The following is a 14806-nucleotide window of genomic DNA, read 5'->3' on the forward strand; positions in this document are numbered from 1 at the left end:
ACTGTGTGAGTCTCTCCGGCTGCTGTCACTCACACAGTGACCCTGCCTGGACTGGGGGAGAGCTGCCCTGGCTCACTGTCTGCCCTGGGACACTTTGGGATATTAGCTCCGAGCATACGGAGGTCTTCGAGTACAGCCCATGGACACAGTGCCCCCTCCCATGACAGTCCTGTCATTGCCGAGCTCACCAGCGGTCCTGATTCCCCCCCCACTCGGGGGACCTCCATCGATTCAAATAAACCGCCTCCCTCCCCTCAGGCGCCAAATGGCACGGCCCGTGGATGGGGCCTTTCCTGGAGGTTTTACGCGAGATGCTTGGGGTCAAGCATTAGTTCATAACCATGATCTTATTAAATATTTTCTCTGAACGTAGATGTTATAACCATGCACCCATTGTGGATACAAACCATATTTGCATATAACATTAACGTTAATGATGAATAGCATATTGGGTGGCTAATTTTAATTGTAGTTTCCGTAATAGTACCGAGGCAATTAGCTTATGCCATGCTCTTGTCACGTTTGCAGAGGAAGATATCTAAGAATCAGGCGGAGCAGAGGGGGACCGGAGGAGGGCCTGCTGTGTTGCACCCTCGCACCGATCTGGAGGAGCGTGCCGCAGCATTAGTGGGCACCGATAATCGTTCTGCCACCCGTGGTGGTGCAGATCCCGTTGTTGCGCCACGTGAGAATATGTGTAAAGCAGTGGTAAACCAGTGGTGATTTAAAGTAATTTAATGGCAATTGATTATAATATATGAATGATGTAATGCTATGCATGCAGTTTCTGTACTCTCATGTTGATCATATGTAATGTCTCTCGTTCACATTTATTGCAGTAGTGTTGTCCGTGTACATATCCCTACGCAGCGCAAGCATTCTCATGTCTCCCCTTCTCTTCTAATAACCTCAATTATGTTTTCCAGCTCCCCAGACTCCCCAGGCACAATGGGAGGCCCCTGCACCAACACCTGTACCGCTGCAGGTTGTGATCACCACGGGTGATGAACAGCAAAGTGAGGAGGAGGAGGATGAATCAAAGCCTGATGTCTCATCTGTGGTACTTGCGGCCATGTCATCTTCAACGGATGAAGTAGTGAAGCCAAGCGGCTTACAGCAGAGCACTCAGAGTCGTCCAGTGCCCACGCCGACCCCGTGGAGGTTGAGTGGGCGAGGTAGGCACACGCTGCGACGGGCAGATGTCAATGAGGACATGGTGTCACTGTCGAAGGTAAGCGTTGACATAGGTCGAGAGCTCCTCCAGGCGCTTGGTGGGTTGACCGGCAACATTGGCACACTGTCTGCGAGAATAACGGAGGGCATGGAGCAGATAGTTGCGGCAATGGGGCAAACGACCGACTCTGTCGAAGCCTTGCGGCACACGATAGTTTCGGGATACGGCACTGCACCCCAGGGTGCTGTACCACCGACCAGCACGACAGATGCGAGACAGGAAGAGATTCCTTCTGATTCGGAAGATGTTTTTTTCGCAAACGTCTTCTCCTCCATCCACTGAGGTCATTCTGCCGACGTCACCCCCCCCCCGCTACCAGCCACGCCTCCCCCCCCCCCGCCGCCTCCCCCACAGCAGCAGCCCTTGAGGTACTCTGCTGCAAGATATCTTGGTCCCGTTACTCAGGGATTATGTGGGAAACGGGGGGTTACAACAAGGCGGGGGGGGGGCGGTCACGGTACAGGAGGGAAGCGTGGCCACAGGTGGTGGGGGGGGGGGGCGGTCACGGTACAGGAGGGAAGCGTGGGCACAGGTGGTGGGGGGGGGGGGGGTCACGGTACAGGAGGGAAGCGTGGCCACAGGTGGTGGGGGGGGGGGGTCACGGTACAGGAGGGAAGCGTGGCCACAGGTGGTGGTGGGGGGGGGGTCACGGTACAGGAGGGAAGCGTGGCCACAGGTGGTGGGGGGGGCGAATATTATTGTTGCTATTTAAAAAAAAATTGTTGAATGTTGACTGTTGGGAATGGTTGGAGGGTGTTGTTGTTATAATGTTGTATTAAAAATGTTGTTCACTGTTGGGGGTTGGCGGGGCAGTGGGGGGGGTGGGGGGTGGGTGGGGATTATATATGTTTGTTAAAAATAATTTAAAAGCACCTGTTAAATTATTAAAACATTTTATTCAACTTTACAATTATTGTGAAGCGTCTTCTAATAACGTAAGGTAAAACATCAATACAAGGGTTGCAAAGGGTAAATAAGATCATGTTTATGAACTAATGCTTGACACAACATCTAAACATCTCACATAATCTCCAGCAAAGGTCCCATCCACGGCTCATGCCATTCGGCGCCTGAGGGGAGGTAGGCGGTTTATTTGAATCGATGGAGGTACCATGCTGGGGGGCGGGGGAACCAGGCCAGGCAAGGAGGAAACGCAACGCAACTGTAACTATCACCAACGTAACTTCACGCAAAGCGTTCATTTATGAGCTGCTGACGCAAGAGTTTTGAAGCTGCGTAACTACCACGGGGCTTTTCCAGTGGTGGGGGGCCTTGGGGCCATGGGTTTATAGGCAGGCTGATTGTCCTCCCCGAGGTCCTCGTCCTCCTCCTCGTCCTCCTCTTCTGCTTCCCCTCTCTCCTGAGGTGGACCGGCGGTCCCATCTGGCAATTGTTGTCCTCTCCTGATAATGAGGTTATGCAGCACACCACAATGAACTCAGCGACCTGCTCAGGGTGGTATTGTAGGTTGCCTCCTGAGTGGTTCAGGCACCTGAAGTGCTGCTTCAGAACTCCAATTGTCTTTTTGACGAATTTGTGTGTAGCTATATGGCTTTCGTTGTAGCGCTTCTGTCTGGGACTTACGCAGGGGGGTCATGAACCAGCTGGCAAGGCCATATCCTTTATCCCTCAGCATCCAACTGTGACCTTGTGGCTGACTCTTAAACTGGTCAGAGACAGTCCTCTCACGCAAGATGTGCGCATTATGGTTGCTCCCTGGAAAATTTGCATTTACTGCCATGATTATTTGCTCGTGATCGACAACGAGCTGCACATTCAGGGCGTGGAATCTCTTTGGGTTCCGAAACATCTCTGCATCCTGTAAAGGTGCTCGCAGGGCGATATGCGTACTGTCTATTGCTCCCTCCACCTTGGGGAAGTTTGTTAATCTCGAGAAACCCAAATCCCTCTCATTCTGTGCCTCCCTGGTCAAAGGGAAATTTATAAAGTCCAGCCTGCATGCATAAAGGGCTTCAGTCACCTGTCGAATGCAGCAATGTGTGGCGTGCTGAGAGATGCAGCAAATGTCACCAGCTGAGGCCTGAAAGGAGCCCGATGCGTAGAAGGAAAGTGCCGCAGTAACCTTAACCTCAATGGGCAATATGGTCCTGATAGTGCTGGTAGGCTGCAGATCTCCCTTAATTAGCTGGCATATCTCACTGATGACCTCCTTTCGGAAGCGTAGCCTTCTAACGCATGTGTTATCGGACAAGTCCAGGTATGATCGTTATCCCTGTAAATGTGTTGGGTGTAACGTCTCCTCCTCCTCAGCAATCTGCCATCTCTTTGATTGGGCACATAATGCTCTTCAATAAACCTTCTCCCATCTCTATTCTGCAGCATGTGATTAATCATCAATACTGGTTGAGAAATTACAGGCCACATCACTGTAAATCACTATAAATGTCCTTAATTTCTCAATTTGTCCTCAGCAAATACAAATGCGATTAGATGATTGGCAAGAGTCAAAAACGCCCTTAAAGTCACTACAAATTGTTCCTCCTGACAACCACTTCAAGCAGCCTTTTATTAAAGATCCTCCGATTACAAAATGGCCTCTGTAGTGCCAAGTTAAGGTCAGGTGAGTGCAGCTTTTCTTCAGCGTCTTTTTGGGCCAGCGATCATTTGGGCGAATTATGAGCGAAATGCCGAAAATAGCGCTCGCCGATAAACTGGGCCATAATCGGGCGCTAGTTTCCATTATAACCAGTATTCTCAGCCTTGCAAGAGGATGACATCATATGTTTTTAAAAATAAGCCGGGCAGTGCAACTCAACCCTGTATGCCGAAAGTTGCGCCGGCGATAAGTGGGCCATAATCGGGGGCTAGTTTCCATTTGTCATAAAAAATGGGCGATAACCTGAATCTCAGCGCTTATATGGGCGCTAAATGGGTGCTAAATGTGAGACTGTGAAACGTGAGACTGAAGTGCAGCCAAAAATTGAGGAGCAGCCCCTTCAAGTATTGGAAGAGGGGCTGCAACCTCGCACATTCTATAAAAACATGGAACACGGACTCCTCCAGACCGCAGAAAATGCTGGCGGCCTGGGAGTCCATGAACCGACTTAAAACTTATTGCATGGGACTTCCCTGTGCTACACCCTCCAGGGCAAGTCCCCAGTAGATAAAGGAAGGACTTCCGCACAGAGAGCCCTCTACTGGGGACCCGCGCCTCCTCCGGACGGCAAGATGGTGCGCCATGGTGTGTCTGGACAGCAGACAAGGATGGCAAAATGGAGGGTTTGCAAGAGCAGCCCGTATAGGAATGCCTACCGCGCAGAACTGCAAGGCACGGAAGGGATTTCCCGGAGACGGCTCATGTTGTGAGGCGCTGGCTCCTGAGGGAGGACAACAGCTCCACGAGTATTTTAAGTTGAAACCATAAATCAAGTGCCCTCTTATTAAAAGGGCACTAAAACCGACAAATTAAAAAAATTAAACTTTTAACATTAAACAGATCAAATTAAAATTTGGTTGCCGGGGGTGATGATGCACTCCAGTCCCTCTGGCGCCCACCTCTCGTGGAAGGCCACGAGCGTACCGGTGGACACCACGTGCTCCATCTCCAGGGACACCCGGGCTTGAACATAACCGCGGAAGAGAGTCAGGCAGCCGGACTGAACAGCCCCCTCGACCGCCCGCTGCCTGGACCGGTTAATGGCCACCTTGGCCAGGCCCAGGAGCAGGCCCACGAGGAGGCATCCCGGCTTGCCCGCTCCCCTCTGCACAGGGTGCCCAAAGATCAGGAATGTGGGACTGAAGTGCAAACAGAATTTGAGGAGCAGCCCCTTCAAATATTGGAAGAGGGGCTGCAACCTCGCACATTCAACATAAACATGGAACACGTCCTCTGGACGGCAGAAATTACAGGCGGCTTTGGAGCCCGTGAATCGACGTAATAAACGTTTACACGGGACTGCTCCGTGCAACACCCTCCAGGCCAAGTCCCCAATAAATAGGGGGAGGACTCCCACATAGAGTGCACTCAATTGGGAACTCCCGCCTCCTCCAGACGGCAAGATGGTGCACCATGGCGTGTCCGGACAGCAGACGAGAATGGCAAGGTGGAGAGTGTGCAGGAGCAGCCCGTACAGGAAACCCCTCCGTGAGAACTGAAAGGCACGGAGGAATTTCCCGGAGGAGGCTCAAATTGTGAAACCCCGGCTTCTGAAGGAGGACAACATCTCCATAACTCTTTTGTAGAAAACAAAATGAACAATTAAATCAAGTGCCCCCTGATCCTGGGGACACTCCAAACACTTTTCAAGTGCCCTTTTTTTTTTGTGTTTTTTGAAAATTTTTTGGGCAACATCTCCACAAGCCTGTGAGCATGCTCACAGATGCATGCATTACACTAACCAAGTCGATCAGTGCCCATTCCACATCCATAGTAAAGTTATATACTCCAATAGATCTGCAGGAAAGCCTTTTGAGAACCATATCGCATGTCAGCCTTAGCTCAGTTGCTAGCATTCGAGTCTCTGAGTCTGAAACTTGTGGGTTCAAGCCCCATTCCAGAGATTTGCTTTTATAACCTAGCTTGGCACTTCAGTACAGTGCTGAGGGAGTGCAGCATTATTAGAAGTTTAATTTTTTGGCGGGGTGACACTAATTCGAGGCCCCATGTACCCACTCAGGTAGATGTAAAACTTGTACGAGGAAGAGCAGGAGAGTTCTCCTGGTACACTAGCCAATATTTATCTGTCAATCTACATTGCTAACACAGTTTTAATTGGCTAGTAATCTAATTGCTCACTGTGTTGAAATTAGCTGCTGTTTCCCTACATTACAACAGTGACTACAATTCAAACATGCCCCATTAGCTATGAAGCACTTTGGTGTATCCTGAGGCCAAGAAATGTTGTTATATCAATGCAAGTTCTTTTTTTTTCCTTTGGTATCTAATTATATTATTAAGATATTCATTTCAAATGTTTTCAGTTTGCATTATCTGAAACTGGGTGCCACCTTTATATGCCAGTTTTATTACTGTGGAACAATTAGGATTAAGGAACATCAAACTTTATAGGTTTAGGTCGCATCTTGTATCCAGGTACTTCAAGTGCTTCCTGGCCCAAGAGACGGAAAGGAAAGTTAGGATTGTAGATGTGCAAGGACAAGATATGGGCCTAGAAATTGGAGAACACAGGAAACATGCCGGTAACATTGGCAGCCAAGGATAATGGCTGGCGGCCGAGCGAGTGCAGGCAATCCCGGAATTTTGGTACAGCTGGCTCACTTTCATCAGCATGGCGGTGATTTTCTACAGCAATGCGCACTTTGCAGCACTAATCTCAGAAGGAGGCCAACGGTCGCCTCCGTCTCCCGCTCGCAGTGTAGGGGAATGGTGAAGGAAGTAGCGATCTGAACAGTTGCCGTACGTGCTCCAAAAATATTAGCTGCCACCTGACGTTTGTCGATGTTATTGTTTGTTTGTGACATGAGTGCAGATAAAAGAGATCTTATCACAATTCATCTTCAACCGTTGCAATGGAGTTCACCCATTGACTTATTGACCACAGACACTGTAAGCCTCCCAGAAAGCAGCCAGGAAAATGCAACCCACGCCCGCCGTATATGAGCAACAAAAAAAAAAAGTTTAATAGAAGAACCTTGAGAAAGGAGGCGTTTGAAGTTCCATCCTCATAAGTCTTGCCAGACTCCTCATTAATGCAGTTGAAAGAACTTTTAGCCGCAGCAAATCCTGGCGTGATTTAGCGTCGGCAGCAACGCGGGCGGGGAACTCCAAAGTGGATGAGCTGACGTCACGCTCCACCGCATTAAAATACTCGCGGCTATAGCAGGTAATGGCAGCACTGCCGATCTGCTGAAAATGGTGACCCCGCAGGGAGATGCCACCAACTGGCGGAAGAGCGCCGACCGCCCCAATTTCTAGGCCATGGAAACGATCTTGGACGTGTTTTCATTAAAAGTATAACTCAGAAAGCTCATAAACATTAATAAGAAAGAAAGAACGTTCATTTATGTAATGCCTTTCATGACAGTAGCACATCTCAAAGCGCTTTACAGCCATTGAAGTGTAGTCACTGTTGTAATGTAGGAAACACAGCAGCCGACTTGCGCACAGCAAGCTCCCAGAGACAGCAATGTGATAATGACCAGATGATCTGTTTTAGTGATATTGGTTGAGGGATAAATGTTGACCAGAACACCGGGGAGAACAGTACTGCTTCTCTTCGGAATAGCACCACAGGATCTTCCATATTCACCTGAGAGAGTAGATGTGGCCCTAGTTTAATGTTTCATCTGAAATACACAACATCAGTGCTGCACTGAAGTATCAACTGAGATTTTGCACTCAAATCTCTGGAGCTGGATTTGAATCCACCATCTTGTGACTCAGAGGCGAGTGTGCTATCAACTGAGCCACAGCTGACACCTTGCAGATAAATCATTCAAGAGAGAGATGTTGAAATTGAAAGGAATGGACTAAAAAGGATATTGGCCCTACACTGGGATGTTAGTGAGTCATAGGTCTGAACAGGATGGGGATAGAAGGGATTAAACAAACTTTACATGAAAAGGACTGTAAGCTTTAATGATATGTTGAGACTTTTTCCTTGGATTGAGAGTACCAATTGCATGTCCAGCTCAAAATAAGGATTAATCCTAAATCAAAGGAAGGTGTAAATAAGGTGCAATGATTCTTCTTTGCTGCAATCTTTCTCAGTGGCCCATGTGGCAACAATTGATGTCTTACTATCCCTGAACAAAACCTTCAGGCTTAAAGTCATGTGTATAATGTTCAAGGTGGTGTTTCAAGGTAAGCTCTCTGTATCAAGTGGAGATAAGCTCTTTTCCAGAGAGAAGGCTAGTATGTTGGTCAGGATTTAACAATCCCTAAGAAGAATCTGAGGCAGATTTCTGCTCTGTACTAGGGGCTTTACCTTCTGTTGAAAGAACCACTATTTTACAGCATCACTAAATCTACAGAATATTATTTTCTGTATCGCTTCACGTATAAATTTTGGTCTCATAAACCGGCATTTAATGGCAGCTGCATTTAAAGTTATCCAGTCCAAAAATATTTTCAACACAAACATTGCACCAACTAATTTTGGGTATTAAGGGAATCAAGGGATATGGGGATAGTGCAGGAAAGTGGAGTTGAGATGGAAATCAGACATGATCTCATTGAATGGCGGAGCAGGCTCGAGGGGGCGAATGGTCGACTCCTGCTGCTAATTCTTATGTTCTTAACTGCACAAAATTAGTTTCTAATGTTTTTTTTCTCTCCCTTAGACGGCCCTTCAGTGAAGAATAAATCGTGGGTTATTTTAACTGCAATGTGAAAGATTCCAAATCCCTCACTGTCGGCACATATTCCAAAGCATAAAGATTTTGCGGTAATCCCTGGATTTGTTCATTGATCTTATCTGTGATAGTTTTAACCCTGACATTGGGAGAAATAATTACTGAAATAATTCCTCCCCTTTATGCTTTTTTGATAATATGGGCAAGTCATTTGTCTGACCTTTCTATCTTTTGATAAACTGAAAGATTGAAGGGACTATTTTCCCTGGATATTTTAGGTGCTAAAATCTCCAAGGTGGCCAAGATGGGGGTCTTGAGCTGAATCCTTAAGCGCAGGACTCCATCTTGGTAAAGGAGTTGAAGTGCGCAGTAAGAACGACAGCCCTGAGAATGATTATGACTCCGATGACTAATTAAATGGGCTCCTATCGCCCATCAAAGAGGCTGCTCACAATTCTGCTGGCCAGCACCGCAATTAACAACCTCTCCTATCAGCAACTAGCTGAACAGGAGAAAAAAAGTCATTGGTGAGAATTGCGAGCTCTACCTAAAGCCATTCTTAGCGTTCACTGTTCACTTGCTGCTTGTGGTATAGAACCATAGAAACATAGAAATTTACAGCACAGAAGGAGGCCATTTTGGCCCATTGTGTCTGCACCGGCCAACAAAGAGCTATCCAGCCTAATCCCACTTTCAGCTCTTAATCTGTGGCCTTGTAGGTTACGGCACTTCAAGTGCACATCCAAGTACTTTTTAAATGTGGTGAGGGTTTCTGCATCTACCATTCTTTCAGACAGTGAGTTCTAGACCCCCACCACTCACTGGGTGAAGAAATTTCCCCTCAAATCCCTATTAAACCTCCTACCAATTACTTTAAATCTGTGCCCCCTGGTTGTTGACCCCTCTACTATTCATGTAGGGTTAGCATCTGTAGTAGGAGAAACAAAAGACTGTTCCCAAATTGTATCCTTTATGATAGACTAATCAGAATTAAGAGCAATAGTTAACAAGCTACCCATGGTTTAGCATACGAGGAGTCGGCCATTCAGCCCCCTCGAGCTGGTGCCATGCACATGTGCTGGACGACATTGTGCTATATCCTGAGGAATTATGAAAACATGTATTACAATTTGAATCGCTGGATAATGGTACAAACGTCGATACTGTTTCTCAGAGGGACTTTGATGAGTTACCTCAGAAGGGACTTGTGCCAAAACTGAAAGCTCTCAGGACAAACTTAGATAATAAATTGGTTAAATGATAGGCAATCAATGGCAATACCTCTAATTGGAAACCTGGCACCAACACCTAATCTCACTTTCCAGCTCTTGGTCCGTTGCCCTGTCGGTTATGGCACTTCAAGTGCACATCCAAGTATTTTTAAAATATGGTGAGGGTTTCTGCCTCTACCACCCTACCATCCTTTCAGGCAGTGAGTTCCAGATTCCCACCACCTTCTGGGTGAAAGGTTTCCCCTCAAATCCCCTCTAAAAGTCCGACCAATAACTTTAAATCTATGCCTCCTGGTTGTTGATCCCTCTGCTAAGAGAAATAGGTCCGACCTATTCACTCTATCTAGGCCCCTCATAATTTTATACACCTTAATAAGGTCTCCCCACAGCCTCCTCTGTTCCAAAGAAAACAAGCCCAGCCTATCCAATCTTTCCTCATAGCAAAAATTCTCCAGTCCAGGCAACATCTTCGTAAATCTCATTTGTACCATCTATAGTGCAGTCACATCTTTCCTGTAATGCAGTGACCAGAACTGCACACAGTACTCTAGATGTTGCGTAACTAGTGTTTTATACAGTTCAAGCAAAATCTCCTTGCTCTTATATTTTCTATGCTTCAGCTAATAAAGGCAAGCATTCCGTATGCCTTCTTAACCACCTTATCTACCTGGCCTGCTATCTTCAGGGATCTGTGGACCTACACTCCAAGGTCCCTTTGTTCCTCTACAATGTTCTACTTTTTAATGCATATTCACTTGCCTTGTTAGCCCTCTCCAACTGCATTAACTCACACGTCTCCAGATTGAATTCCAATTGCCACTGTTCTGCCCGTCTGAGCAGTTCATTGAAATCTTCCTGCAGCCTACAGCGTTCTTCTTCATTATCAACCACACAGCCAATTTTAGTATCATTTGCAAACTTCTTAATCGTACCTCCTACACTCAAGTCTAAAACATTGATATATACCATGAAAAGCAAGGGACCTAGTATTGAGCTCTGCACTGAACCCCACTAGGATCAGCCTTCCAGTCACAAAAACACCCATGAACCTTTGCTTCTTAGCTCTGAGCCAATGTTGGATCCAATTTGCCATATTTCCCTGGATCCCATGGGCTTTTACTCTCTTGACCAGTTTGCTATGTGGGACCTTATTAAAAGCCTTGCTAAAATCCATATACACTACATCAAATGCTCTACCCCCATCGACCCTCCTTGTTACCTCCTCAAAAAATGTAATCAAGTTAGTCAGACACGACCTTCTTTCAACAATTCATGCTGACTGTCCTTGATTAATCCGTGTCTTTCTACAGTTATTGAGAAGTGTCTTTGTGAGATGGGATCAGGGAATTATAGACCGGTTAGCCTGACATCAGTAGTGAGGAAAATGTTGGAGTCAATTATTAAAGATGTAATAGCAGTGCATTTAGAAAGCAGTGACAGGATCGATCCAAGTCAAGTTCATGGATTTATGAAAGGGAAATCATGCTTGACAAATCTTTTAGAATTTTTTGAGGATGTAACTAATAGAGTGGACATGGGAGAACAAGTGGATGTGGTGTATTTTTACTTTCTAAAAGGCTTTTGACAAGGTCCCATACAAGAGATTAGTGTACAAAATTAAAGCACGTGGTATTGGGGATAATGTATTGACGTGGATAGAGAACTGGTTGGCAGTCAGGAAGCAAAGAGTACGAATAAATGGGTCCTTTTCAGAATGGCAGGCAGTGAATACTGGGGTACCGCAAGTTTCAGTGCTGGGACCCCAGCTATTTATAATATATATTAATGGTTTAGACAAAGGAATTAAATGTAATATCTCCAAGTTTGCAGATGACACTAAGCTAGTTGGCGGTGTGAGCTGTGAGGAGGATGCTAAGAAGCTGCAGGGTGACTTGGACAGGTTAGGTGAGTGGGCAAATGCATGGCAGATGCAGTATAATGTGGATAAATGTGAGGTTATCCAATTTGGTGGCAAAAACAGGAAGGCAGAATATTATCTGAACGGTGACAGATGAGGAAAAGGGGCGGTGCAAAGAGACCTGGGTGTCATGCTTCATCAGTCATTGAAAGTTGTCATGCAGGTACAGCAGGCGGTGAAGAAGGCAAATGGTATGTTGGCCTTCATAGCGAGAAGATTTGAGTATAGGAGCAGGGAAGTCTTACTGCAGTTGTACACGGCCTTGGTGAGACCACACCTTGAATATTGTGTACAGTTTTGGTCTCCTAATCTGACGAAGGACATTCTTGCTATTGAGGCAGTGGAGCGAAGGTTCACCAGACTGATTCCCAGGATGGCAGGACTGATATATGAAGAAAGACTGGATCGACTAGGCTTATATTCACTGGAATTTAGAAGAATGAGAGGGAATCTCATAGAAACATATAAAATTCTGATGGGATTGGACAGGTTAGATGCAGGAGGAACGTTCCCGATGTTGGGGAAGTCCAGAACCAGGGGTCACAGTCTAAGGATAAGGGGTATGCCATTTAGGACTGAGATGAGGAGAAACTTCTTCACTCAGAGAATTGTGAACCTGTGGAATTCTCTACCACAGAAAGTTGTTGAGGCCAGTCCGTTAGATATATTCAAAAGGGAGTTAGATGTGGCCGTTACGGCTAAAAGGATCAAAGAGTATTGAGAGAAAGCAGGAATGGGGTACTGAAGTTGCATGATCAGCCATGATCATATTGAATGGTGGTGCAGGCTCAAAGGGCCGAATGGCCTACTCCTGCAACTATTTTCTATGCTTCTATATTTCTATGTTGACCACTCATGTCAAATCATTGGATATTTTGCAGCACTGGGGCAGTGCTCCTGGCTGTGACCTCCCTAGTGATCTCCTCCTATACCCACCACATTAATTGCCTCTGTGGCTTCCTTCCCCCTGCAGGTACAGGACATCCCTCTTGCAATGTACCTTCTCCACCAAGACCTCCAGTGCCACCTCTGTGAACCTGTGTGCCCTCTCCCTCTGTCCCTGAGCCATCCTGATACATTCTGGCCACTATCAACCAGTGCACTCTACACTGTCATTGGACGTGGGTGCGAGAAGGCTACATATACTTCTGCTCCAAATCATCTCCTGAGTGCTAACTGTGCAGGTCTCCAATTTAATACATCCAGGCATGTTTAATTCATAGCAATCAGCAATTAGCCCCAAAATTGCAAGCTAAAACCAGACTATTAAACAGGTGTGTCTTATAAGCACAGCACCCACTTAGCGCCTGTTTTCACCCTTTGCTCAAAATAAATCCCTGGACACTATTTGTAATTTCAGGGTTGATTGTATTTATTATGTAATTGTATTTGAGGGGTGACCTAATAGAGATTTTTAAATTATGAAGGTGTTTGATAGTGTAGATATAGAGAAGATATTTAGACTTGTGGAGGAATCCAAAACTAGGGGGTCGTATACATATGATAAATATATGATATATATATATATAAACTAATAAATACAAGAAGGAATTAAGGAAAAGCGTCTTTACCTACGGTGAGAATGTGGAACTTATTAGCACAAGGAATGGTTGGGATGAATAAAATAGATGCATTTAAGGGGAAGCTCGCTAAGTACATGAGGGGGAAAAGGATAGAAGGTTTTGCTGATAGGTTGAGATGAAGTAGGGTCGCTGAAGGCTTGTTTGGAATATAGACCTGTTGGACCAAATGGACTGTTTCTGTGCTGTACATTCTATGTAATTCTGCATCATTTAATGTAGGGTTGCTTGTATTTAATAGGCATTTTTTTCTCTTCCAATAAATGTAACTTTTGTCAGGGATTGAATACTTCTGGACATGTAGGCTTGTCAATTATTTGGCTTTGTGTTCTCATTTGGAAATGTAAGGGTTTTTCTTTTCGAGCTGTTGAGAAAGCAGCCTTTGGACACAAAATCCCTCCAGGGCTTATCCTATTAAGTCTGTCCTAAAGGGAAGATGGTAACTGAGATATGTCAAGCATGGGACTGAGAGCACTGTTCCAATTATTTCCAGTAACATTTGTATGATCTCCATGAAAGACTTATTCAGAAATCCTGCAGTGCTGATGGATAAGTACGTGCTCTGAACATCATTTAAAAAAATTTGTTCTTGGGCTGTGAGCAATGTTGTCAAGGCCTCATTTATTGTCTCGCTGCTCTAAGATGTTGGTGGTCCAGCTTCTCAAGCAATTGTGTTACAACACGAGTGGCTTGCTAGGGCACTTCAATAAGAGTTAAGAGTCAATCACATCCCTGGAAAGGGATGGTGTGCTCGAGGGTTCAAGAACAAAATCTATTTGATTTGAGTTACAGAACAGAAAATGAGCTGTTATGCTGCTAGATGCATATTATAGACCTCCAAATAGAAAACATAGAAAATAGGAGCAGTAGTAGGCCATTCGGCCCTTTTCGAGTCTGCAGCACCATTCAGTATGATCATGGCTGATCCTCTATCTCAACACCATATTCCCACATTCTCCCCATACCCTTTGATGTTGTTTGAGTCTAGAAATCTATCTAGCTCCCTCTTAAATATATTCGGTGACTTGGCCTCCATAGCCTTCTGTGGTAGATAATTCCACAGGTTCAACACCCTCTGAGTGAAAACATGTCTTTTCATCTCGGTCCTAAATTTCTTACCCAGTATCCTGAGACTGTGAACTCTTGTTCTAGTCTTCCCAGCCAGGGGAAATGTCCTCCCCGCATTCAGTGCGAAGGTGATGGAGGAGCAAATCATCAGGCAAATTTCAGAAATAATGGAGTAGTGAAAACGGGGGACTTCAGTTATCCTAATATAGACTGGGGAAAAAAGCATTGTAAAGGGCAAGGAGGAGGAGAAATTCCTGAAATACATATTGGAGAAATTTCTTGATCAGTATGTTACCAGCCCAATGAGGAAGGAAGCGATGCTGGATCTAGTTCTTGGGAATGAATTGGAGCATGTGTTAGAGGGAGAGCATCTAGGAAACAGTGATCACAATATCATTAGGTTTAGAGCAGTTATGGAAAGGGACAAGGAACAATCAAAGGTGAAGATACTCAACTGGAAGAGGGCTAATTTCAGCAGTATGAAAATGGCTCTTGTTCT

The sequence above is a fragment of the Pristiophorus japonicus genome, chromosome 7 (assembly GCF_044704955.1).
Source record: "Pristiophorus japonicus isolate sPriJap1 chromosome 7, sPriJap1.hap1, whole genome shotgun sequence".
Classification (NCBI taxonomy): Eukaryota; Metazoa; Chordata; class Chondrichthyes; family Pristiophoridae; genus Pristiophorus; species Pristiophorus japonicus.